This window comes from Pristiophorus japonicus, chromosome 1, assembly GCF_044704955.1.
Source record: "Pristiophorus japonicus isolate sPriJap1 chromosome 1, sPriJap1.hap1, whole genome shotgun sequence".
Lineage (NCBI taxonomy): Eukaryota > Metazoa > Chordata > Chondrichthyes > Pristiophoridae > Pristiophorus > Pristiophorus japonicus.
The window spans coordinates 270131929-270158763 of NC_091977.1; the positions used below are offsets into that span (position 1 = coordinate 270131929).

The following is a 26835-nucleotide window of genomic DNA, read 5'->3' on the forward strand; positions in this document are numbered from 1 at the left end:
ATAATCTCACCAGGTAAATCGGGCAGACTGATGGAGGTGGATGACATGATATCCATTTGCAGTAATGCAGTGCAGCATCTCCCCTGGACCAGGCAGAAATGGAGTACAATAGATGATTTAAAAGGTCAGGTATGTTACGTTCCCTCTTATCCTTCAATTTTCTGAGGGTTGCTGGTGGGAGTGAGAAGTTATATAATTATCTTTGTAGTCTTATGAAGTTAAAGTTTCAAGAGTGCACATGAATGTCCATCATGTCCTTGGAACCTCATCATGGTATTTTGTTGATGGCTAATTCTCCTGGATTGTCACTTGCTCCTGGATGTTCTGCATGTCAGCAGTGGATTTTTCCCACTTCATCATCTCAACCATATGCATACAAACCATCTCCAATCCTTGTACATGATATCTATGATCGTGTATATAATATATATATATATAGATATATATCTAGAATCATTATTCTTTTCAGACTGAACTGCTAAGATATGGATCCCTAGGGGCCGAAATTGAGTAACACCCAGTTCGGGGCCAGTAACAGCCGTGATGCGGAAGTTCCTGCGCGAGGCGCGGAAGTCCCGACCTATGACCTATATTCGGCTTACCACCCCTGAGAGCAAGTGGAACGCAAAATATCTTGCATCACTCGCTCAGTGGGGCGCGAGCGGGGTGCAAGGACTCAGCTACGCTGTGGGACGCAGCGTTACCGTGTAGATAAGATCCTCCCCTTCCATTAAAGGGGAGGGCCAAGCTGTCGACTCTGTGAGCGGGAAACGTGGCCCTCTCTGGACCACCAGGGAGCGGGGTGCCGTGGCAGCAGACCAGCACACAAGCGGAATGTCGGGCTGCAAGATCACCGGAACCGGTAAGTCAGCATTTATTTTTACATTCCCCACCTCCCCTTTAATTATCATCTCGCAAGCGGCCTACACCGTGTACGCATCCCATGAAGTTGTTGCAGGCATTGCTTCACGGGGCGCTACCGAATTTTCGCTCCGGGACAAAAACGGGTCATTGCGCAATATGATGATGTCATCAAAGCCGGCGGAGCGAGGCACTACCGGTTGGTGCAGGCGCTATGGTTGCCGCCGCCGCTAAACTCCAGTGGAATTTCACTGGAGGCGGTTGTGGCACCGTGCCCGAGCGAAAGGTCGTTTGGGAACGGATGGCACAAATGTCCCGAATTTATCCTCCCTAATCTTCATCCGAGGCCATGTTCACCATCCATGGAAGAATGGGACATCCCTCCCTCTTCTGCTCTCAGGTGTCCATGCCCACTGGTGCTGAGTGCTGCACCCAGAGAAAATCATTGTGACTCAGTAAGTGCTCCATCCTGACTGGGTGCATCCAGACTGGTGCTGGGGCAGGGAAGATGTCAATGGAGTTGATGAAGCTGTAGCATGAGTGGTGGATCATTCCCAGACTAAGATCCGACAGGGTCAATGACCTCAGTCTGCAGGAACAATGGCTCTGCTGGGACCTGAGGGCTTGAATGTCCTTTGTTTCTGCTTGTCCCAGAAGGGACCTGGAGCACCAATGTGGGTCACTCTGCCTTGATGGATCAGGGTGGATGCTGAAGCTTCCGAACAGGCTGTGAGTCACCCGCCCTGTTCATATCAATTCTGACCCTGACCCAAATTCTGGAGCTGGGGTTCTGGCTTTGGATTAAGACAGACAGGAGTTCAACTCAACCGTGTTTGTGCCATGAAACAGACCCATGCAATTTGGGGCCCTGGTATTCTCAATTTATACTTATCTTAGTTATTCCTGCACTATCAGTTAGTAGAGAAGCTAGTCCTAGCCTCTTTTCAGCAGACTGTATGAAATGTAAACAACAAAATCAGAGATGTACTCTGGCTATGAAGTTTTGCCACGCTGGTACATGTTAGTGTGACTATACATGGCTAGAAATTCGGCCATGCCCATTTTGAGGCGTTAATCCTGTCGGGGCAATAACAATACTGTCCCCTGAAAGTTTGTGCCGCCTACCGCAAAATTAGGTGTCAGCCCCCCAAGAGGGAAAGGGAGCACTAAATCAATCATTGCACAATTCTCTGAGGGCAGTGGGACCAAAAATCTCTAGAAGGAATGCGCTTGCTGCAAAAGCCGCTGCGCATCCCGTGGACAGCAGATTATTCAAGGTCTGATAAGATAAGTATGCGCATGTGCAGTTCCAACTTCTCAGTCTGTTCAGAGTGAGAAAATGGAGGAGGAAGGAGGTTGCCATCATGCCCACCCCATTAATGGAGGCAGTGGAGAGGTGCCTCCAACCTTCCACTGGAAGGAGGTCCGCTCCTAGAATCTTCAGGAGGCTAAGGAGGGAGGTGGCCCAGCATGTGTCTGACAGGAAAACGGTGACCAGAAATGTGAAACAATGTCGCAAGAAGTTCAACAACCTTACTGGGGTCATGAGGGTGAGTACCATTTCTATTAATGTTGCAATGCTATAATGTGAACCTCACTGTCTCACAAAATATCAAGTCTTCGCAGTGCCTGCTCCTTCACTATGTCTACCAGGCCATAGTCTTCATTGGTGAAGACACCATAAAAATTCAGGCGTGGTTTAGCAGCCATGCCCTGACCAGTCAAGCAACGCTGACCTTCTTCCCTACACAGCCTCACCCCTCCACGAACATCCGTTTCACTCTATATATGAATTTGCAACACTTCTGCCTCATCCTTTATCTTAGGTGGTTGTCACCTAATCCCACCATTCACACAGCCACTCTTCACAGCCACAGAGATGTAAATGGAAATCTGCACACTTCCATACAGAATGAGATTTTCCACTATGGAAGGCACATGTGGCACACGATGAGCTGCACACTCACTCATACCTTTTTGTATTTGTTATTATGGTGTCCCTGCACCTTACTACAAATTCACACGAGGCATGTACTGCAGACATAGTCACTACGTGACCTTAACCTTTATTCCCAGGACCAAGGAGTGCTGACCCTGGGTGGGACCTCCCCTTTTATACCTGGAAACACAGGTGAGGAGTGTCTCCCACAAGTTCCCCCCCCTGTGGTCAAGGTGTGCATTTCTAGGGTATAATACAGTGTACAGGAGTTGCATGAAGATTACCGTTGCATGAAGATTACCGTTGCATGATGGTTACATACATGACATCACCTCCCCCCTTATGTCTCTCTGTGGCAAAGGTTAAGTCTTTCAGGTGGTCGACGCTCTCTCGTGGAGCGCCGCAGTTGTGGCTCTGGTGGCTGAGCCTTGGCATGCGTCTCTGCCACCTGAGGTGATTCCAGCCTGTCCGGGCTGGCCGCGGGGACTGTGCATGTTGTGGATTGTCCTCGTTGCTTCTAAACTCCAGTGAATAAAGGCCCAGTTGATCCAGTCTCTCCTCATATGACAGTCCAGCCATCCCGGGAATCAGTATGATGGACCTTCGCTGCACTCAAACTGAACACAATATTCCAGGTGAGGCCTCACTAAAGCCCTGTACAACTGCAGTAAGACCTCCCTGCTCCTATACTCAAATCCCCTAGCTATGAAGGCCAATATACCATTTGCCTTCTTCACCGCCTGCTGTACCTGCATGCCAACTTTCAGTGAGTGATGAACCATGACACCCAGGTCTCATTGCACCTCGCCTTTTCCTAATCTGCCACCATTCAGATAATATTCTGCCTTTGTGTTTTTGCCCCAAAATGGATAACCTCACATTTATCCACATTATACTGCATCTGCCATGCATTTTCCCACTCACCTAACCTGTCCAAGTCACCCTGCAGCCTATTAGTGTCCTCCTCACAGCTCACACCACCATCCAGTTTAGTGTGATCTGCAAACTTGGAGATATTACACTCAATTCCTTCATATTGTAAAGAGCTGGGGTCCCAGCACTGAACCCTGCGACACTCCACTAGTCACTGCCTGCCATTCTGAAAAGGACCCATTTATCCCAACTCTCTGCTTCCTGTCTGCCAACCAGTTCTCTATCCACATTACCCCCAATACCATGCGCTTTGATTTTGTACACCAATTTCTTGTGTGGGACCTTGTCAAAAGCCTTTTGAAAGTCCAAATACACCACGTCCACTGGTTCTCCCTTGTCCATTCTGCTAGTTACAACCTCAAAAAATTCCAGAAGATTTGTCAAGCATGATTTCCCTTTCATAAATCCATCCGGTCACTGCTTTCCAAATGCGCTGCTATTTCATCCTTAATGACTGATTCCAACATTTTCCCCACTACTGATGTCAGGCTAACCGATCTATAATTACCCGTTTTCTCTCTCCCTCCATTTTTAAAAAGTAATGTTACATTAGCTACCCTTTAGTCCATAAGAACTGGTCCAAAGTCGATAGACTGTTGGAAAATGATCACCAATGCATCCACTATTTTGAGGGCCACTTCCTTAAGTACTCTGGGATGCAGACTATCAGGCCCCAGGGATTTATCGGCCTTCAATCCCATCAATTTCCCCAACACAATTTCCCGCCTAATAAGGATATCCTTCAGTTCCTTCTTGTCACTCGACCCACTGTCCCCTAGTACATTCAGAAGGTTATTTGTGTCTTCCTTCGTGAAGACAGAACCAAAGTATTTGTTCAATTGGTCCGCCATTTCTTTGTTCCCCATTATAAATTCACCTGAATCCGACTGCAAGGGACCTACGTTTGTCTTCACCAATCCTTTTCTCTTCACATATTTATAGAAGTTTTTGCAGTCAGTTTTTATGTTCCCTGCAAGCTTCCTCTCGTACTCTATTTTCCCCCTCTTAATTAAACCCTTAATCCTCCTCTGTTGAATTCTAAATTTCTCCCAGTCCTCAGGTTTGTTGCTTTTTCTAGCCAATTTATTTGCCTCTTCCTTGGTTTTAACACTATCCTTAATTTCCCTTGTTAGCCACAGTTGAGCCACCTTCTCCGTTTTATTTTTACTCCAGACAGGGATGTACAATTGCTGAAGTTCATTCATGTGATCTTTAAATGCTTGCCATTGCCTATCCACTGTCAACTCTTTAAGTGTCCTTTGCCAGTCTATTCTAGCCAATTCACGCCTCATACTGTTGAAGTTACCTTTCTTTAAATTCAGGACCCTAGTTTCCCAATTAACTGTGTCACTCTCCACCTTAATAAAGAATTCTACCATATTATGGTCACTCTTCCCCAAGGGGCCTCGCAAAATAAGATCTCATTACACATCACCCAGTCCAGGATGGCCAGCTCTCTAGTTGGTTCCTCGACATATTGGTCCAGAAAACTATCCCTAATACACTCCAGGAAATCCTCCTCCACTGCATTGCTACCAGTTTGGTTAGCCCAATCAATATGTAGATTAACTGTTGTACCTTTATTGCACACTTCCCTTATTTCTTGTTTGATGCTGTCCCCAACTACTACTGTTTGGTGGTCTGTACACAATTACCACTAGCGTTTTCTGTCCTTTGGTATTCCGCAGCTCCACCCATACCGATTCTACATTGTCCAGGCTAATATCCCTCCTTACTATTGCATTAATTTCCTCTTTAAACAGCAATGCCACCCCGTCTCCTTTTCCTCTCTGCCTATCCTTCCTAAATGTTGCGTTCCCAGCCTTAGTCACCCTGGAGCCATGTCTCTGTGATGCCAATTACATCATACCCATTAACTGCTGTCTGCGCATTTAATTCGTCCACCTTATTCCGAATACTCCTCGCATTGAGGCACAGAGCCTTGAGGCTTGTCTTTTTATAATTTTGCTGTAATGTGGTCCTCTTTGTTTTTTGCCTTGGGTTTCTCTGCCCTCCACTTTTACTATTCTTCCTTCTGTCTTTTGCTTCTGCCTCCATTTTATTTCCCTTTGTCTCCCTGCAGAGGTTCCCATCCCCCTACCATGTTCGTTTAACTCTTCCCCAACAGCATGAGCAAACACTCCCCCTAGGACATTGGTTCCAGTCCTGTCCAGGTGCAGACCGTCCAGTTTGTACTGGTCCCACCTCCCCCAGAACTGGTTCCAATGTCCCAGGAATTTGAATCCTGCCTTTTGCACCACTCATCAAGCCACGTATTCATCTGAGCTATCCTGTGATTCCTACTCTGACTAGCACGTGGCACTGGTAGCAATCCTGAGATTACTACCTTTGAGGTCCTACTTTTTAATTTAGTTCCCTAAATTCGTCTCGTAGGACCTCATCACGTTTTTTACCTATATCATTGGTACCTATATGCACCACGGCAACTGGCTGTTCACCCTCCCTTTTCAGAATGTCCTGCACCCGCTCCGAGACATCCTTGACCCTTGCACCAGGGAGGTAAGATACCATCCTGGAGTCTCGGTTGCGGCCTCTGAAATGCCTATCTATTCTCCTTACAATCGAATCCCCTATCACTATAGCTTTCCCACTATTTTTCCTGCCCTCCTGTGCAGCAGAGCCACCCACGGTGCCATGAGCTTGGCTGCTGCTGCTGCCCCCTGATGAGTGATCCCCCTCAACAGTAGCCAAAGCGGTGTATCTGTTTTGCAGGGGGATGACCGCGCTACCTTCCTTGCACTGCTCTTCCTGTTGGTCACCCATTTACTATCTGGCTGTGTACTCTTTACCTGCGGTAAGACCAACTCGCTAAATGTGCTATTCATGTCATTCTCAGCATCGTGGATGCTCCAGAGTTCATCCACCTGCAGCTCCAGTGACACAATGCGGTCCGTCAGGAGCTGCAGGTGGATACACTTCCCGCACATGTAGTCGTCAGGGACACTGGAAGCGTTCCCTGACTTCCCACATAGTACAGGAGGAGCATAACACATGTCCGAGCTCTCCTGCCATGACTTAAGCCTTAGATTAACTTAATTTGGCAACAATGCTAAATGTTACTTACTGATAAAGAAAAAAAAAGAAAAGCTACTCAGCAATCACCAGCCAATCACTTACCCTCTTGGCTGTGACGCCACCTTTCGATTTATTTCTACTTCTTTTTTGCCTTCTCTCCCTGCTGCAGCTGGCCTCTCGCCTCACAAACTCCTGCCTCCCGACTGTCGCCGCTCTCCTCGAACTGTTGTGCCTTTATAAGCCTCTCGCCTCTCAAACTCCCGCCCCCCGAATGCTGCCACTCTCCTCGAACTGTTGGGCCTTTATAGGCCTCTTGCCTCACAAACTCCCGCCTCCCGCCGTTCTCCTCAAACTGTTGGGCCTTTATAGGCCGCTCGCCTCACAAACTCCCGCCTCCCGACTGTATGATGATTGTTTGTTATAATTACTTCTTCATTTAAAGAGGGAGAAGTTTAATTATATATAGCTCCACCCAGTGGACCACTGTGGCATTGCAGGCATTGTTGTTTACAAAAAGAGACAGTTCAGGTCACCTGACAGGACTTCCTAAAGTTATCAGCCATCTTAGAGCCTGTGTGTTTGTAAGGTCATACCAAAAACATAACATCCATTATTCCAGAATCTGCCTCCATTGAACGGCCTGGATCCTTCCTGTAACCACCTCAGTGTGACTGAAACAAGAATTGAGGCCAACTGATGTCAAGTCTTGCGAATAGCTTTCTGTTGGTCACAAGTGCAGGCTATCCCAATTAAGTAGGCATCGAGGGGAGAAAGGCTGCATCTGGGATGCCCCGTAGTTTAAAGGAGCTGACAGCAGGCAATTTAACAGCAATCTTTATGAGCTTTTAGGAACCAGGTACAATGCGGGGGGGGAAATTGCGTAGTGTCACGTTTAGGGGCAGTAACAGTCGCGAGGTGGGAGTTCCTGCGCCAAACGTGGAAGTCCCACCCACTCGCCATATTGGGGTTACCGCCCCCAAGAGCAAGTGGTGCGCAAAATAATGTGCTCTACTTCCTCTGTGGGGCGCGAGTGGGGTGGAAGGAATCTGAGAGGGGCGCAGCGCTACGTGGGGGTCATTAAAGGGGAGGGCCAAGCTGCCTACTCTGCGGGTCCCTACCTGGACCACCAGGGAGCCATTGCACCAGCCCAGCACTCAAGCGGAGTGCTGGGCTGACACATCACAGCATGAACCTCGCGATCCACCATGCAACGGGTCACGATTGGTAAGTCGGCTGATTTTTTTTCCTCCGAATGCTACCTCCCCTTTAACTAGCGTCCCGCGAACGACCTACAGCTCGGTACATGCCCACTGAAGCTGTCGTTGGCGTCGCCTGGTGCAGCTTCAGGGGGCGCTTGCAAATTTTTGCTCCAGGTCGTCAATGCCGGCACAGTGGAACAGGGCACTACTGGTTACCGCCGCCGCTAAACTCCCGCGGAAGCAACACCACGCCCGGGTAAAAAGTCGTTTGCGCCCCAATGGGACGCTAATAGGAGGCATGCTCAACCCAAATTTCTCCACCATTAAGTTTACCTGCAGTTGAAGGGAAATCTAATTGTTTCCCATTTCGCGCAAGCGCTGCAAAGTTTTTCTGGTCTTCTTTCCCTAAGGATTCTTTGGGAATTCCCTTATTTTTGATGATGATAACAAGTCGGAAGCTCCTCTGGATTAGCGTTGGTGCCACAACTGCCGGAGGCTGGGACCTGGAGACACAGCAGTAAGGCTGATCAGAAGAGAAAGGGCAGGAGGGGCGTGAGGGCCCAGGAGAAGATGAGCAGCCATCACCAGCCATCTTGTTGGCAGAAGCTGGAGTAATTCAACAATCATGAAAAACAAAACGTTCTCCTTAAAGTACCTGATCCATTACCACAACCACATTCCTCCCACCATCATCTCTGACCCATGAAATAAAACATTAGCAATCATGTCACGCAGAACAAATCACTTCTGCCTGGGAGTAGCATCTGTCTGCCCAACGCGATTACACATTAACGAATGAAAGTGGCTCCCAGCAGACAATGCCATGCATTAAATTCTTACTAGCAGAGAGCCGCAAAATATTTGCAGTCAAAGTTGTAACTTTATTGCAACAGTACATTTTTGGACTGTTATCTCCTTTGTCTATAGAATCAACACTGATGTCCTCCCTCCCTCCTCTCTCTCTCTCTCCCACTCACTCCCCCTCTATCACAAACCTCCCGCTCTCCCTCTTTCTATTTCTCACCCGACACTCCCGTTACGCGCTCCTCTCCGCTCCGCAACAACGCCCGAGCAGGCCCTGCCCCCCCACCCATTGGCTCACCCACTCATGCCCGCGGCCACTGGCCACGCCCCCTGTGTCCACTGCCCCGTGCCCACGGCCAGCGTCCATTGGCCACACCCTCCGTACCTATGTCCAGCGCCCATTGGCCCCGTCCCCGCGCCCATTGGCCCCACCGCACCCACTGCCACCTCTTCATTGGAGCAGACCCAGCGTCAATCAAACTTTAAAAATTCGCGCCATCGCTCAGCGCCCTGATCAGTTGTGAGGCCAGGCGGGCCCTGATCGCCCATTGGTCGATGCAGTTGTCACTCAGTCCAGACCATGTGCTACCAGCCCCCTGCCCCCGGACAGACAAAAAGTGACTATTGTTATTATAGATTGTTCAACGGCCACAGGGGTGTCCCTGAACCGGGTCTCTGCTCCCAGGATGGTTTCCCTTCCTGTCCGTGGGGGCAGGTTGTGCTCTCTTAACTAATCTGGAGCTTCTTGTTGGTGAAATCCCCATGGCGGGGATGGTCAGGTGGCTATGAGCTGAACGTCAATAAGAGACCCTCCATGTTTTGAAAAGTACTAGATCCCCAAAGACTCTATTATGTTCCTAACACAGATGAGGCTGCACACAGGGAGGTTAAAGTAACAGTGACCTCAGTCTTTATTAAGACACTCCAGTGAGGAACAGGCCATAGGGGCCAGTTTATATACAGTGCTCCCAAGGCATGCAAGGATCACTTGGGACTTCAGGGGATGCACTCCCTGGTGGCAGAACATGGGAGTGCATGCTTTACAGATACACAACATCACTCCCCCCCCCCCCCCCCCCAAAGTCAAAGTGAAAACTATTTACAAGGTGAGGCAGTCGGGAGCCTTTCTTTCCCTGGTGGACTGCCTCGGTACAAATGTCTGTTCTGGTGTGTTGGCTGTGTCCTCGCTGGGCTGGCGTGTTGTTGGCCCTGCAGGGCTGCTGGGTGAGCTTGGTCTTGCTGGGCTGTTGGGCGTGATGGGTTCAATTTCCTGGTCCTGATCGTTGATCCTTTGGGTGTGTGTTGTGGGCTCGGAAAAGGTGGTGTCTGCTGTGAGTTGTTCAGGGCAGTCTGAACCGCAACCTCATTTGGTCCAGGTGCTTTCTGCAAATTTGTCCATTGTCTAGTTTGACTACAACCACCCGACTCCCTTCTTTAGCTATCACCGTGCCCGTGATCCACTTGGGACCATGTCCATAGTTTAGCACATACACAGGGTCATTCAGATCAATTTCCCATGACACAGTGGCGCGACCATCGTTTACATTTTGTTGCTGCCACCTGCTCTCTACCTGAACATGCAGGTTGGGGTGAACCAGCGAGAGTCTGGTTTTAAGTGTCCTTTTCATGAGTAGCTCAGCCGGGGGCACCACTGTGAGCGAGTGGGGTCTCGTGTGGTACCTGAGCAGTACTCGGGACAGGCGGGTTTGGAGTGAGCCTTCTGTGACTCGTTTAAGGCTCTGTTTGATTGTTTGTACTGCCCGCTCTGCCTGCCCATTGGAGGCTGGTTTAAACGGGGCCGAGGTGACATGTTTGAACCCATTGCGAGTCATGAATTCTTTAAATTCGGCACTGGTGAAACATGGCCCGTTGTCACTGACCAGTATGTCAGGCAGGCCGTGGGTGGCAAACATGGCCCTCAGGCTTTCAATGGTGGTGGTGGCTGTGCTTCCCGACATTATTTCACATTCAATCCATTTTGAAAAAGCATCCACCATCACCAGGAACATTTTACTGAGAAACGGGCCCGCATAGTCGACATGGATCCTCGATCATGATCTGGAGGGCCAGGACAACAAATTTAGTGGTGCCTCTCTGGGCGCGTTGCTCAACTGACAGGACTCTAAGTCAGAGTCGATACCGGGCCATCACACGTGGGATCTGGCTATCGCTTTCATCATTACTGTACCTGGGTGTGTGCTGTGGAGATCCGAGATGAACGTCTCCCTGCCCTTTTTGGGTAGCACTACGTGGTTACCCCACAACAGGCAGTCTGTCTGAATGGACAGCTTGTCCTTTCGCCACTGGAACGGCTTGATTAGCTCTTGCATTTCAACGGGGATGCCGGCCCAGCTCCAATGCAGTACACAGTTTTTTTACTAGGGACAGCAGAGGATCTTGGCTGGTCCAAGTCCTAATCTGGCGGGCCGTGACACGTGATTTATCATTTTCAAACGCTTCCATGACCATCAACAAGTCTGCGGGCTGCACCACCATCAACAAGTCTGCGGGCTGCACCACCATCAACAAGTTTGCAGGCTGCGCCATTTCCACTCCCGTGGTGGGCAATGGTAGCTGACTGAGAGCATGAGCTGCGAGGAGGATGCTATGTGGCTGCAGAGTGACTTGGATAGGTTAGGTGAGTGGGCAAATGAAGTATAATGTGGATAAATGTGAGGTTATCCACTTTGGTGGTAAAAACAGAGAGACAGACTATTATCTGAATGGTGACAGATTAGGAAAAGGGGAGGTGCAACGAGACCTGGCTGTCATGGTACATCAGTCATTGAAGGTTGGCATGCAGGTACAGCAGGCGGTTAAGAAAGCAAATGGCATGTTGGCCTTCATAGCGAGGGGATTTGAGTACAGGGGCAGGGAGGTGTTGCTACAGTTGTACAGGGCCTTGGTGAGGCCACACCTGGAGTATTGTGTACAGTTTTGGTCTCCTAACCTGAGGAAGGACATTCTTGCTATTGAGGGAGTGCAGTGAAGGTTCACCAGACTGATTCCCGAGATGGCGGGACTGACCTATCAAGAAAGACTGGATCAACTGGGCTTGTATTCACTGGAGTTCAGAAGAATGAGAGGGGATCTCATAGAAACGTTTAAAATTCTGACGGGTTTAGACAAGTTAGATGCAGGAAGAATGTTCCCAATGTTGGGGAAGTCAAGAACCAGGGGTCACAGTCTAGGGATAAGGGGTAAGCCATTTAGGACCGAGATGAGGAGAAACTCTCTACCACAGAAAGTTGTTGAGGCCAATTCACTAAATATATTCAAAAAGGAGTTAGATGTAGTCCTTACTACTAGGGGGATCAAGGGGTATGGCGAGAAAGCAGGAATGGGGTACTGAAGTTGAATGTTCAGCCATGAACTCATTGAATGGCGGTGCAGGCTCGAAGGGCCGAATGGCCTACTCCTGCACCTATTTTCTATGTTTCTATGTTTCCGCACAGTTCTCGGTGCCTGGTTTGTGCCGGATGGTATAGTTATATGCTGATAGCGCGAGTGCCCACCTTTGTATGCGGGCTGAGGCATTAGTATTTATCCCCTTGTTTTCAGCGAACAGGGATATGAGGGGCTTGTGATCGGTTTCCAGCTCAAATTTGAGATGAAACAGGTACTGATGCATTTTCTTTACCCCGAACACACACGCTAATGCTTCTTTCTCAATCATGCTGTAGGCCCTCTCGGCCTTAGACAAGCTCCTGGAAGTGTCGGCGACAGGTTGCAACTTCCCCGCAACATTAGCTCGTTGCAATACAAACCCGACTCCGTACGACAACGCATCACATGCTAGCACAAGTCTTTTACACAGGTTATACAATACAAGCAGCTTGTTGGAGCATAAAATGTTTCTGGCTTTCTCAAAAGCAATTACTTGGTTTTTTTCCCCATACCCAGTTCTCACCTTTACGCAATAACACATGGAGGTTAAAGTAACAGTGACCTCAGTCTTTATTAAGACACTCCAGAGTGAGGAACAGGTCTTGGGGGCCGGCTTATATACAGTGCTCCCAAGGGATGCTGGGATCCCTTGGGACTTCAGGGGATGTGCTCCCTGGTGGTGGAACATGAGAGTGCATGCTTTACAGATACACAACAGACTCCACAACTGTCTTCAGAAGAACTTACTGGATAACTGTCTTCTCCAGTCAGCTAGTACGGTAAAAGTGATGCATCGCAGCTTGTGTGGCATTGCTTGTGGGTCTCTAGGAAGGAGAGTAAAAGAAGCAGCAGTGTGGTGCAAACGCTGAGCTGCCGTTCACAGCCCTGAAACTGTACGGCCTGGCCATTGAATAGGGGGGGCTGGTTGTGATTGGTCATTGAATAGGGGCCGGTCGTGATTGGTCATTGAATAGGGGCCGGTATTGATTGGTCATTGAAAAGGGGCAGGTCATAATTGGTCACTGGTCCTTCAAAAGTGGAGAAATGCCTTCTGTTGCACCATTAGCTGCCGTAGAATCAATGTGCTGTGCCATTTTCAGGCTTCGGCATTCACCTGGTGTCAATGGTCATACAACGTGTACGCTAATTGGATGGCCCCTATACTATTCATAACTATTGTACCATTCATAAACAGAGCCTTTGTAACCACTTGGGTTCTATCGGTGAGTCCCTGTGCTCTTGGTATTCATCACCCTGACAAAGTGAATCTGTTGATGAAAGAAAGACTACAGGAGCACAAAGGGCAATGCGAGTAATCAGTTGTGCCTGGAACATGGGAATGTTACATAGGAAATTACCTCTCCAGTTCGTGCTTCACCGTATGTATATCAAAAAAGGGCACCAGTTATCATTGAGCTGTAGTGGTGAACTGCATACTGTCTGAGCCTATTTGTGTCTCCTGCTGGTGTCCAGAAGGATCTAGTTACATAGAAGTTGTGATTTTTACTTCCACTGTTCCTGTTGTCCAACTGTCACTCCTTGACTCCAGATCTGATTATAAGGGGCCGAAATTCAGGATCCAGATACGGCCCGTTACCGCCATTTTACGGCGACCATGTGGCAGAATCGAGTGGTCGCCGCGTTCCAGTCGATTGGCCACCACAATCCAAATTTACTGCAGGGATTTTTTTGCCCGTTCCCACTTACATCCCGCTGTTGCGACCGCCACAAGCACGTCATCAAAGCACATACTGTCAATCTCCCACACTGACATCCCACTCCACATGAAATTTACCTGCCAACATCTTTCATCTGCTGTACGGTGTCCCCGACAGCTTTTTCTGTCGGGGCACCTTGATTTGTGTGTGTCCGGCAAGGTAGCACAGCAGCCCTTCAAGGGGAGGGCACACTGCCACGGCCGCCATGTTTTTTTTTGTCGGCCAACTTCCTGATAGGCCGTAAAATTACTGCCCCGGTTTTGGCCAGGCCGCCAACAGGCAGCCTGGCACCCCCTTTTGGGTTCCAGGCCACTAGCCAAGTCGAAACCCTCCCTGGTGGCCCAGTTGCCGAACCTATAAAAATCACTGCTTCTCTCCCCTTTAAATGAGGGGAGAGACATAGAAACATAGAAACATAGAAAATAGGTGCAGGAGTAGGCCATTCGGCCCTTCTAGCCTGCACCGCCATTCAATGAGTTCATGGCTGAACATGCAACTTCAGTACCCCATTCCTGCTTTCTCACCATACCCCTTGATTCCCCTAGTAGTAAGGACTTCATCTAACTCCTTTTTGAATATATTTAGTGAATTGGCCTCAACAACTTTCTGTGGTAGAGAATTCCACAGGTTCACCACTCTCTGGGTGAAGAAATTCCTCCTCATCTCGGTCCTAAATGGCTTACCCCTTATCCTTAGACTGTGTCCCCTGGTTCTGGACTTCCCCAACATTGGGAACATTCTTCCTGCATCGAACCTGTCTAACCCCGTCAGAATTTAAAACGTTTCTATGAGGTACCCTCTCATTCTTCTGAACTCCAGTGAATACAAGCCCAGTTGATCCAGTCTTTCTTGATAGGTCAGTCCCGCCATCCCGGGAATCAGTCTGGTGAACCTTCGCTGCACTCTGTCAATAGCAAGAATGTCCTTCCTCAGGTTAGGAGACCAAAACTGTACACAATACTCCAGGTGTGGCCTCACCAAGGCCCTGTACAAGTGTAGCAACACCTCCCTGCCCCTGTACTCAAATCCCCTCGCTATGAAGGCCAACATGCCATTTGCTTTCTTAACCGCTGCTGTACCTGCATGCCAACCTTCAGTGACTGATGTACCACGACACCCAGGTCTCGTTGCACCTCCCCTTTTCCTAATCTGTCACCATTCAGATAATAGTCTGTTTCTCTGTTTTTACCACCAGTGGATAACCTCACATTTATCCACATTATACTTCATCTGCCATGCATTTGCCCACTCACCTAACCTATCCAAGTCGCTCTGCAGCCTCATAGCATCCTCCTCGCAGCTCACACTACACCCAACTTAGTGTCATCCGCAAATTTGGAGATACTACATTTAATCCCCTCGTCTAAATCATTAATATACAGTGTAAACAGCTGGGACCACAGCACAGAACCTTGCGGTACCCCACTAGTCACTGCCTGCCATTCTGAAAAGTCCCCATTTACTCCTACTCTTTGCTTCCTGTCTGACAACCAGTTCTCAATCCATGTCAGCACACTAGCCCCAATCCCATGTGCTTTAACTTTGCACATTAATCTCTTGTGTGGGATCTTGTCGAAAGCCTTCTGAAAGTCCAAATATACCACATCAACTGGTTCTCCCTTGTCCACTCTACTGGAAACATCCTCAAAAAATTCCAGAAGATTTGTCAAGCATGATTTCCCTTTCACAAATCCATGCTGACTTGGACCTATCATATCACCTCTTTCCAAATGAGCTGCTATGACATCCTTAATAATTGATTCCATCATTTTACCCACTACCAATGTCAGGCTGACCGGTCTATAATTCCCTGTTATCGCTCTCCCTCCTTTTTTAAAAAGTGGGGTTACATTGGCTACCCTCCACTCCATAGGAACTGATCCAGAGTCAATGGAATGTTGGAAAGTGACTGTCAATGCATCCACTATTTCCAAGGCCACCTCCTTAAGTACTCTGGGATGCAGTCCATCAGGCCCTGGGGATTTATCGGCCTTCAATCCCATCAATTTCCCCAACACAATTTCCCGACTAATAAGGATTTCCCTCAGTTCCTCCTCCTTACTAGACCCTCCGACCCCTTTTATATCCGGAAGGTTGTTTGTGTCCTCCTCAGTGAATACCGAACCAAAGTACTTGTTCAATTGGTCCGCCATTTCTTTGTTCCCCGTTATGACTTCCCCTGATTCTGACTGCAGGGGACCTACGTTTGTCTTTACTAACCTTTTTCTCTTTACATATCTATAGAAACTTTTGCAATCCGTCTTAATGTTCCCTGCAAGCTTCTTCTCGTACTCGATTTTCCCTGCCCTAATCAAACCCTTTGTCCTCCTCTGCTGAGTTCTAAATTTCTCCCAGTCCCCGGGTTCGCTGCTATTTCTGGCCAATTTGTATGCCACTTCCTTGGCTTTAATACTATCCCTGATTTCCCTTGATAGCCACGGTTGAGCCACCTTCCCTTTTTTATTTTTATGCCAGACAGGAATGTACAATTGTTGTAGTTCATCCATGCGGTCTCTAAATGTCTGCCATTGCCCATCCACAGTCAATCCCTTCAGTATCATTCGCCAATCTATCCTAGCCAATTCACGCCTCATACTTTCAAAGTTACCCTTCTTTAAGTTCTGGACCATGGTCTCTGAATTAACTGTTTCATTCTCCATCCTAATGCAGAATTCCACCATATTATGGTCACTCTTCCCCAAGGGGTCTCGCACAACGAGATTGCTAATTAATCCTCTCTCATTACACAACACCCAGTCTAAGATGGCCTCCCCCCTAGTTGGTTCCTCGACATATTGGTCTAAAAAACCATCCCTTATGCACTCCAGGAAATCCTCCTTCACCGTATTGCTTCCAGTTTGGTTAACCCAATCTACGTGCATATTAAAGTCACCCATTATAACTGCTGCACCTTTATTGCATGCACCCCTAATTTCATGTTTGATGCCTTCCCCAACATCACTACTACTGTTTGGAGATCTGTACACAACTCCCACTAACGTTTTTTGCCCTTTGGTGTTCTGCAGCTCTACCCATATAGATTCCACATCATCCAAGCTAATGTCTTTCCTAACTATTGCCTTAATTTCCTCCTTAACCAGTGATGCAGACATGCACTGAATATCGTGTAGTACCTGAATATCGATCAAGAGTCAACCTCTTCCCATACGGCAGTAAAAACTGATAAATAATCATAGGAGCACCAGGTTCGTGGCGGGCCTGAAATTTAGCCCCCAGGAGTTAACACATTCACTATATCCCTGGTGATATTTAGTCTCCACACACATTGTTCTTTGCTGAATTTCAGGTGGGTTTTTTATATATATATATGTGCTGTGTTGGACAGTAGTGAGTCCTAATGCTTTACCTCTTATAACTTTGAAAATAATTAACCATCTAATCCTGTGGTTCTTGCTCCTCCCCCTTCATGTCTAACATAAACTGGTGTCTTGTTACACTCACGGTCCTGGTTCAAGACACTATCTCCTGTTTTGCTTACCTATCAAACTTTGCCGGCTTCCTTTTCTGCCTTTACGTCAGCCTCAACCATGGGAAATTATCCCATATGTAAATCGAGGAACTCCTCAGCAAGTTTTCATATTTACTGTTAATTGCTCATTACAAGGAGTAAAATCTTTCAAACTGGAATTTATCCATTAAAATGGGCCATACCTATTTAATTTTAGGAGATTCAGACAAATTTAGCAACCATTTGATTGACTCTAATACTCCAAAATACTGCACCTTATTGCATAATTCACATGAGCAGCTGTGGTGCACAGAGAAACATAGGCCCAGAAATTCAGCCATGCAATATCCATTTTTCGGATGCGAAGCAGTCGCTTAAGTTTCCAATGTGATGGGCAGAAAGCACATACTCATTATGATACGGAACTACATCATCCATCAGATTGGTAAAGGCCAAAAACATGTTGTGCAGTGTCGACACTTGGAACAGTCCTTAGTACCTTTGCATATGCAAATAAGGAGCCCACTTGATGCCCCAACTGTAGGGTTGGTTTACAGACCAAATCCCCAATCAAAAAGGTAAGTTTTAAAAATGTGTGGTCCTCCCAATCGAATTCAAAAAATACAGGCTGCTGCTGATCGACCCAGCTACCCCCACCATCGCTGCTGCTACACCAACCCCCCCGCCCCCAGCCCCCCCCCCACACTCCACCGATCACCACAGATACCGTGCCAATCAGCTTCACTACCCCACCTCACCGATTGCCACCTCTACCCACCCACCAAATCACACTACCTCCTCACCGGTACCTCTCCAGTAATCATCAATACCCCCCAGCGATCACCACTACCTCCTTCACTGTCCATAGAACACAAGAAATAGCAGGAGTAGGCTATTCGGCTCTTTGAACCTGCTCTGCCATTCAAGATCATGATTGATCTTCTACCTCAACTCCACCTTCCCACATTATTCCAATACCCTTGATTCCCTTAGTATCCAAAAATCTGTCAAGCTCTGTCTTGAATATACTCAACGACTGAGCCTCCACAGCCCTCTTGGGTAGAGAATTCCTAAGATTCACAATCCTCTGAGTGAAAATAATTGTCCTCATCTAAGTCCTAAGTGGACGACCCCTTATTCTGAGACTGTGACCCCTGGTTCTAGACTCCCCAGCCAGGGTAAACATCTTCTCAATCTCCTTAAGAATTTTATATGTTTCAATAGATCACCTTTCATTCTTCTAAACTCTAGGGAAAGTTAATCTCTCCTCATAGGGCAATCCCCTCATCACAGGAATCAGTCTGGTTAACCTTTGTTGCACTCCCTCTAAGGCAAGTATATCCTTCCTCAGGTAAGGAGACCACGACTGCCCACAATACTCCAGGTGTGGTCTCAGCATGGCCCTGTACAATTGTAGTAAGATGTCTTTGCTCTTATACTCTAATTCCTTTGTAATAAAGATGAACATGCATTCCTAATTGCTTGCTAAACCTGCATGTTAACTTGCTGTGATTCGTGTACAAGGATACCTGGGTCCCTCTGAATACCAACCTTTTCCAATCTCTCAGCATTTAAAAAATATTCTGATTTTCTATTTTTCATACCAAAGTGGATAATTTCACATTTCTTGACATTATATTCCACCTACCATATTCTTGCGCACTTATTTAACCTGTCAAAATCCCTTTACTGCTTGAGTCCTCCTCAGAGCTATTTTTTTTGATTCGTTAATGGAATGTGGGTGTCTCTGGCAAGGCCAGCATTCATTGCCCAACCTCAATTGCCCTCGAGATATTGATGATCCACCTTACTGAATACAACTGAGTGGCTCGTTAGGCCATATCAGAGGGCTGTTAAGAGTCAACAACATTGCTGTGGGTCTGGAGTTACATAGAGGCCAGACTGGGTAAGGACGGCAGATTTCCTTCCCTAAAGGGCATTAGTGAACCAGATGTTTTTATAATGACAATCCAGTAATTTCATTGTCACCATTATTGATATTAGCTTTTTATTCCAGATTTATTTAATTGGATTTAAATTCCCCAGCTGCTGTGGTGGAATTTTGAACTCATGTCGCCGGATCATTAGTCCAGACCTCTGCATTACTAGTTCAGTAACATAACCATTATGCTACCTTTCCCACCTAACTTTATATTGTCAGCAAACTTGAATACATTACGCTCAGTCCCCTGATCAAAGTCATTGATATAGATTGTAAGTAGCTGAGGCTCAAGCACTGATCTTTGCAGTACTCCACTAGTTACAGCCTGACAACCCGAAAATGACTTGTTTATTCCTACTATGTTTTCTGTCAGGTAACCAATCTTCAACCCATGCTAATGCATTAACCCCAATCCCATAAGCCCTAATTTTGTGTAATAACCTCCTGTGTGGCACCTTATTAAATGCTTTTTGAAAATCCAAATACACTACATCCATTGGTTGCACCTTATCTACCATGCTAGTTACAACCTCAAAAACCTCAAACAGTTTAGTCAAACACGATTTCCCTTTCATATTATGATTTTCTTAGTGCCCTGTTACCACGTCCCTAATAATACATTCTAGCATTTTCCTACTACTGATGTCAGCTAACTGGTCTATAATTCCCTGTTATCACTCGCCCTCTTTTCTTGAATAACAGAGTTATGTTTGCTGCCTTCCAATCTGCTGGGACCATTCTAGAATCTAGAGAATTGTGGAAGATCAAAACTAATGCATCTACTATCTCTACAGGCCATCAGGTCCAGAGGATTTATTGACTTTTTGGCCCATTAATTTCTCCAGTACTATTTCTTTATTAATACTAGTTCTTTAAGTTCCTGATTCCTTGGTTACTCATTATTTCCAGAATAGTGTCTTCTACCTTGAAGACAGATAAAAAGTATTCATTTAATATCTCTGCCATTTCCTTATTCCCCATTATAATTTCTCCTGCCTCAGCCTGTAAGGGGCCCAAGTTTACTTTTGCTAATCTCTTCCTTTTTACATACCTGTAAAAGCTTTTACGAACTGTTTTTGTCTCTTGATAGTTACTTTCATATTCTCTTTTCTTGTTCTTTATCAATGTCTGGAGCACCTTTGCTGAATTCTCTAATTCTCCCAATCCTCAGGCTTACTATTCTGTTTGGCCATGTCATAAGCCTCTTTCTTTAATCTAATACTATCTTTAACTTCTCTTGTTAGCCTCAGTTGAGCTACTAATCCCGTGGAGTTTTTCCTCTTTAGGAGAATGTATATTTGTTGCGAATTATGAATTCTTTCCTTAAATGTTTGCCATTGGTTATCTACCATTATATCTTTTAATCTAATTTCCCAATCTACTTTAGCCAACTCATCCCTCATACCAGCATAATTTGCATTGTTCAGATTTAAGATCCCAGTTTCAGATTTAACTAAATCATTCTGAAACTCAATATACAATTCTATTATATTGTGATCACTGTTCCCCAGAGGACCTTTTACTACAAGGCTATTAATTAACCCTTTTTCAATGCACAATAATAGATCTAAATACTTGTTCCAGAGTTGGTTCCTCAACATACTGATCTAGAAAACTATCTTGAATTCATTCCATGAACCTGTCCTTCACACTATTACTGCAAATTTGGTTTGCCCAGTCTATAAGTAGATTAAAGTCCCCCATGATTATGATATTATTCTTGTTACATGCACATCTAATTTCCTGATGCATACTCTGCCCATCACCACAACTACTGTTATCATCATCATCATAGGCAGTCCCTCATATCGAGGATGACTTGCTTCCACTCCAAAAAGTTCACAAGTCTTTCAATGAAGGACTGAATATTCCAGGTCCCGAACTGCATGTTGAAGGGTGGGAGATGTCTGTGCGTGGATTTTTTTAATGTGTGGTGGCTGTTGCATACAAGCCACCACACGGGCTTGACAGAGCTAGGTCTTGTTCCAGTGGCAAGGATAAACCAAGACAACTGGAGACCAGCGTGAGCTGGCCCATGCTACCCCTGGGCCCTCGCCTCTCCTTCGCCCCGACCTCGCCACTCCTGCTGTACCTGCCAATCAGCAACTTGGATCTTGGTGTCATCCAATCCAGTCGTCCTCTTCACAGCCGTCAATCTCCTGCACCAGCACGCGCTGTACCTTGAAGTGGTATGCTCCTTTGACCCCAACCTGCTGATAGTCCTTGCAGGTCTGGGCCAAATGCCGGTCCTTGCAAGGACCATCAGCAGATCGGGGTCAAAGGAGCAGCGTGTGGAGGCTCAACTACTGTTTGGTGGCCTATAAACTACCCCTACTAGTGTTTTCCACCCCTCGTTAATTTTAAGCTCCACCAAAACTGATTCTACATCTTGATATTCCGACCCAATTTTTACCCAAATCGCTACTCTGCTTTACAGCTAACTCTTACCAATTACAGCTGCACCCCCCCCCCCCTCTCCCCTCGGCGATCACTGCCACTATACTATGCTAATTTACTTGTGGATATTTCAGCAATCCAGTATAATGCAGCATTACAGCAGGTTCACCGACAGGTGGTCTACATAAGAACTGTTAGATATCAATTACACACACCCACTGGTTAGACTAAACATTCATCAAAGAAAGAGTTGTACTTATGTTCAGTGCGGAAATAACAGATTTGAGGTATTGGAAAAACTTCAAAAGTCATTAGAAAATGAACAAATGTTAATAAAAAACTGTAAGGGATCAAAACTGCTATAAAAGGAGAAGGAACAGATAAACGTAAAGTTCAGGACAGAGAAGAAATAGCAGAATCAGTAGAGAGATCCAGTAAAGCAGGAGTTTTAGACAGGAAAGGAAGCTGATCACTTGTGAGCTGAAATGAAAAGTTTGGTGTCCATCCTGGCAATCGGACTGTTGCTACCCTCCGTTGCAGGCTCTGTAAGGTCTGATGATGAATTGATGAAGTTCTGCGACCAAGATTTCCTACGACAACTTATTCAACTCTGTGCAAATCCAAATATTGAAATCCCTTCTACTGAGCAGGGTTGAGCAATAGTCACTGATCTCTGACAAGGGGAGTGTTCGGTGTCATTGCTATAAAATGTGATGTGATTTTATTGATCAGTGGGTCAGGAATACAGTGATCATATTAGCTTCATTATCACTAATGAATATTCTGCCCATATATATGTGGGGCTGGCCCAAGAAAAGCCATCTGGATTCTAAAGATTATAAAATGTAAAATGTTAGACTTAAAAAAAAAAGGGTTATAAACTTCCTGATGACAAAGTAGGTAAATGTAGGATGAAATCACACAGACCAGAAGATTCCAGCTTCAATTTGTGGCTGGGCATTCCCAGCACCCGTTGGTGGTGAAAATCCTTTTGAGAGCCCACCGTGCATCGTAAATAACCCTCACCACAAGGATATGGATTAGGGTCCCAGGGAAAAGGATCAAAGTCCCACCTTGATGGATTCCCCTCTGGAGTGAGCAAAACTGAAAAGAAAATGCTGGAAATACAAAACAGGGAAATACACTGAATTACATGAAATGGGTTTTAACTTTATTCTCCTGATATTTTAAGCACACTTTCTGAAATGCACATGTTTAATTGTACAGTTTCAGCCGGATCAAGTGCAATTAAAGAGCCAGTCAGAACATAACCTGCAATAATTGTGCTGAGGCACTCAGTGAGGGCCGGAAATTTCCTCGGAGCTGCTCCCACTCCACCGCCATAACATACCGGATGCGCAGTGGAAACCTCGGCGAAGATTTTCCACTGAAGGTGGTGGAACAGGAGCAGCTCTGAGGAAATTCCCAGCCAGGTGTTTCTCTGCCAAATGTCTACGGCACACGGACCCTGCAAAATATGGATAAGTACAATGGATGCTTAAATAATGTGAATGATGGATGGGATTTCTTTCCAGTTCACTTAATTTCAGCACGCACAGTAAATCCTTGGTAACACCTGTTTAAAGTTTGGCGAAATTAGTCAGTGCTCTTGTCTATTACTGGGAATTTACTAAATTTTCATGTGACTGTTATTTATTTAGAAATTAGATATTAGATATTAAGAATTAACTTTAATTTCTGTTTTAAATCTATCCATTCTAGGACTAAGAGAGTAGTTATACTAGAGGTGCCTAGAGGACCAGTGACCAATGTTGGGAGAGAGCACACAGATTGTAGTGTCAATTCTCAACATTAAGAAAGGTTCAAATTTCAAATTAAAAAGTTCTACGCATTGCTTGGCAACCTTTTAAATTGCATTGCACCAAGTTACAAGTTTAAGATCCTGCTGTAGATATTCTCTCAAGTATAACGGTGCTAGTCACTTTCATAAGTGGTCTGGGCATCTTATGTTGTGGCAGTGTGTTTTTACTGCTCAATATCTAACTGTACGATAGCAGGATCTACATATCATTCTTCAATCTTTCCAAAGATGGACTAAGTAAACACTTGGTGAGATGAGGCCAGATATCAATTGTTAAGTTGCTTTATTTCATAGGATGTGGATGTACAAAACAAGAGTTATGAATCAATACACCTTGGGGTGGAAATTCAGTCGCGCCTCAGTTGGGGCATTAACCCGGACGGAGCGGTAAATTTTATGCCGGCCAATGGTTTGCCTCTGCCACTGCAAAATCCAGCAGCTGGGCTCTGAGTGTGGAACGGAACGCTAAGGGAGGTGTTCCACACCTCTTTTAGGGCTCTAGGCTGGCCGAGCAAATAAAATCCTGAGGTAAATAGCCCTAAGAGAGGCTTCCGTGGAAAAAAATAAATCTGCAGAAAAAACATTCTTAATACTTTACTGCCACCACATCCACATGAATCACAAAAAGAAAAAAATATAAAACAATCATACTTATCTCAAGTAGACATTCTTCCCTCACTGCGTCTGCTGCAACTCGGACCGCCCTCTTTCCCAGGCGGTCCCACGAGGACGCATGACGGGGTGCTATGGATCGGGCAAGTTTCAAATTTTAAGCCTGTGTCACAATCAGGGGCATTGCACACTGGCTTGCCTCTCCTGGGCAGTAATGCTCTGCTCTCCCGCAAGTCTGGCACTGAATGTCCCGGTGGGATGCTGGAAGCTCACCGCCCGCCCTTAAGTGCTTACCGCCACCATTACCAGCCCGCTGGGGCCAAAACAGAGGCAGCAATGAGCCGAAAATGCAGCCCTTGTCTTTGAGTAATAATATAAAATAATGAACATGCCACACTTCTCCACATCAGTGGGTTGTCTGCATGATTGTAACAAAGTGGGGGGAATTCCTGTGGCGGATCACCCACTTGTCCGATGTAATTTCTGTCAGAGGAGCCACAGAAATCCCAAAACTGTAAATTCTACCCTCTTCTAACAAAGTTATGAATGATGTGTGGGAAAACCCACGTAACTTTAATTATTTTCCAGAATTCTAACCTTCTCGCAGTCTTTGCTGGCCCTCAATGTTGCAATTTCTGCTTTAAAACACCGACAATAATCACAGCCTTTGCTGTCACCATCCTCCCAAACAGAAATTAATTGCAGGGACAATCTTAAAACCTCTTCATTCACTTGAACAGGAAGTTACCTGCTCATTTACATCAGCTTTCTGATCCCACCCGGGAGGCAGATCTTAATTGTAACTAACAAATCTACGCAATTGTATTGCAGCAGAAAGTTAAGCAATATGGTCTGGAGTTCCTGCTAATTCAGTTACAACCAACCAAACCAGCACAAAAGAAAGATCGAGGAATTTAAAGCGCAAATTACATCCAGCGTAAATCAAGTTTCCGCAATCTTTTGCGTCAATTTAAGCTAGCTCTGCCCACGTCAGGTTCCCAGATCGAATTAATCACCATGGCGAGTTTCCGCTCATTGCACCAGCTGGCAGGCCTTCAAAGAGCATCTTTAAATTAAGCTGTTTTTAAAATATTAATTAAGGAACTGACTCCTCTACAGCAACGTAATGAGCAATCGGTTAAGTGTGGGTGTTTAACGTCATTTTCAATTATTTCAAATCCGATTACTCACAGGATTGGACTTTCATTAAAAATGCTTATATTTGCTACATTATTGAAGCTGCTCCAAGTTTTCAAATATATCAAGGTATATTTTTTAATGCACTTTTTTTTATTACATTCTAAGGTGCTGCTGGATTGCACTGATTCATGGCAGATTTTAAGTTTGACGATCTGTAAATAAGTTTTATTCAAGATGCAGACGTGTAAATTTCCGAACATCCATCTTGTTCTCCCCTCACATGGAAAAAAATGTTTTGCACAAGTTTCCCCGTTCTATTTTTTGAAATTGGCCTGTACTTTAGCTTCGGGGGTGGAGCCTAATATCTGCGCCGAATAAACAATGCTTCCCCTTCTGCGCATGCGCAAAAAGAAAAAATAAGTTTTGACGTGACTACTATGGACGTGTGTGCCCAGGACAGCTCCCGGTCTGCATTCAGCCATTTTTAAAGAGCCAGTTGTGTGTGAGAACTGTCATACTCAGTGGAAAAATCGGAGCTGCAATACATATGCAACACGACTCAAGGATCAAGAATTTCTCACAGGATGAAGTGGAGGCACTAGTTACTGTGATTGAGGGCAGATGGCAGGAGCTGGACACCAACAGAGGTCACATAAAAGTTTCACCCAAAGAAAAGAAATGCTGCAACCAACTTGCAGAAGATTACTATGTAAGTGACTAGCCTGAGGTTTGGAGGCCGGTGCAAAAAGAAGTAGCTGGACCTTGGTCAAGTAGTTAGTGTAAGTAATTTTTTCATTTATTCACTGGAATTGCAACTGTAAATGTGACCATCTGTATATGTCCCACCCAGCAGAAAGACACCCTCTCAAAAAAGTTATATTTTCATCTTTGCAGAGGAAGGTGGCGCACAACAAAAAGGAAAGAACTCGAACAGGAGGACACCCGGCAAATCTGCACCCACTGACACCCTTGAAATAGGGGACCGCTGCTTTGATGGGTCCTGCCTGGAGAAAAGCAACCACCACTGCACAAGCTGGGCCCACACTTGAGGGAGAGGGTAAGTCCTGCAAATTCCACAGTCTGGCTTTGCTAAATATTAAGTATTGCGCGAGCTAGCTATGCTTCGGTTCATGGGGATGTCTCCGTCAGCTACGCTTCGGTTGATGCAATGTGCTATCATTCATCGTGGTCCTTCAAATGAGCCTGCTGCCTGCGCTGTGTGAGCCTACTCATGCCGCCCTGCCCCCTACTCTGCTGCTAACCATTTGTCTGTTCTGTTTTATTTTTCAGAACTTGAGGCCAACATTGACAAGGCTGAAGCCGATGCAGAAGATGATTCAGACGCGGATGAGCCTGAAGAGAACATCGTCCAATCCCACCTTCCAGACCAAGAGCATGGGGGTGAGGGGGAGAGGCAGGGGGAGGGGATGGATGAAGCCCACACTGTTGTACTCTGGAGGACATGCAGGTGCTGCCCATTGAGGTGCCTGGCCCTTTCCTGAGCGGTATGAGTGTTGGGACATTCCAGGATTTCTCACAGTCCAAGGCTGGGGATTGCAGTAGGGTGCAGCGAGGC

The 26835-nt window shown here is 46.2% G+C and overlaps 1 long non-coding RNA gene across 1 annotated transcript; it reads left to right on the forward strand.

Annotated features, from left to right (window-relative positions):
* Positions 1 to 656: 656 nt before the first annotated feature.
* Positions 657 to 26602, forward strand: LOC139247610 (uncharacterized). The gene is made up of 3 exons (XR_011590938.1): positions 657 to 862; positions 26154 to 26316; positions 26550 to 26602. It is a non-coding gene; the product is annotated as an uncharacterized lncRNA (long non-coding RNA).
* The last annotated feature ends 233 nt before the right edge of the window (positions 26603 to 26835 follow it).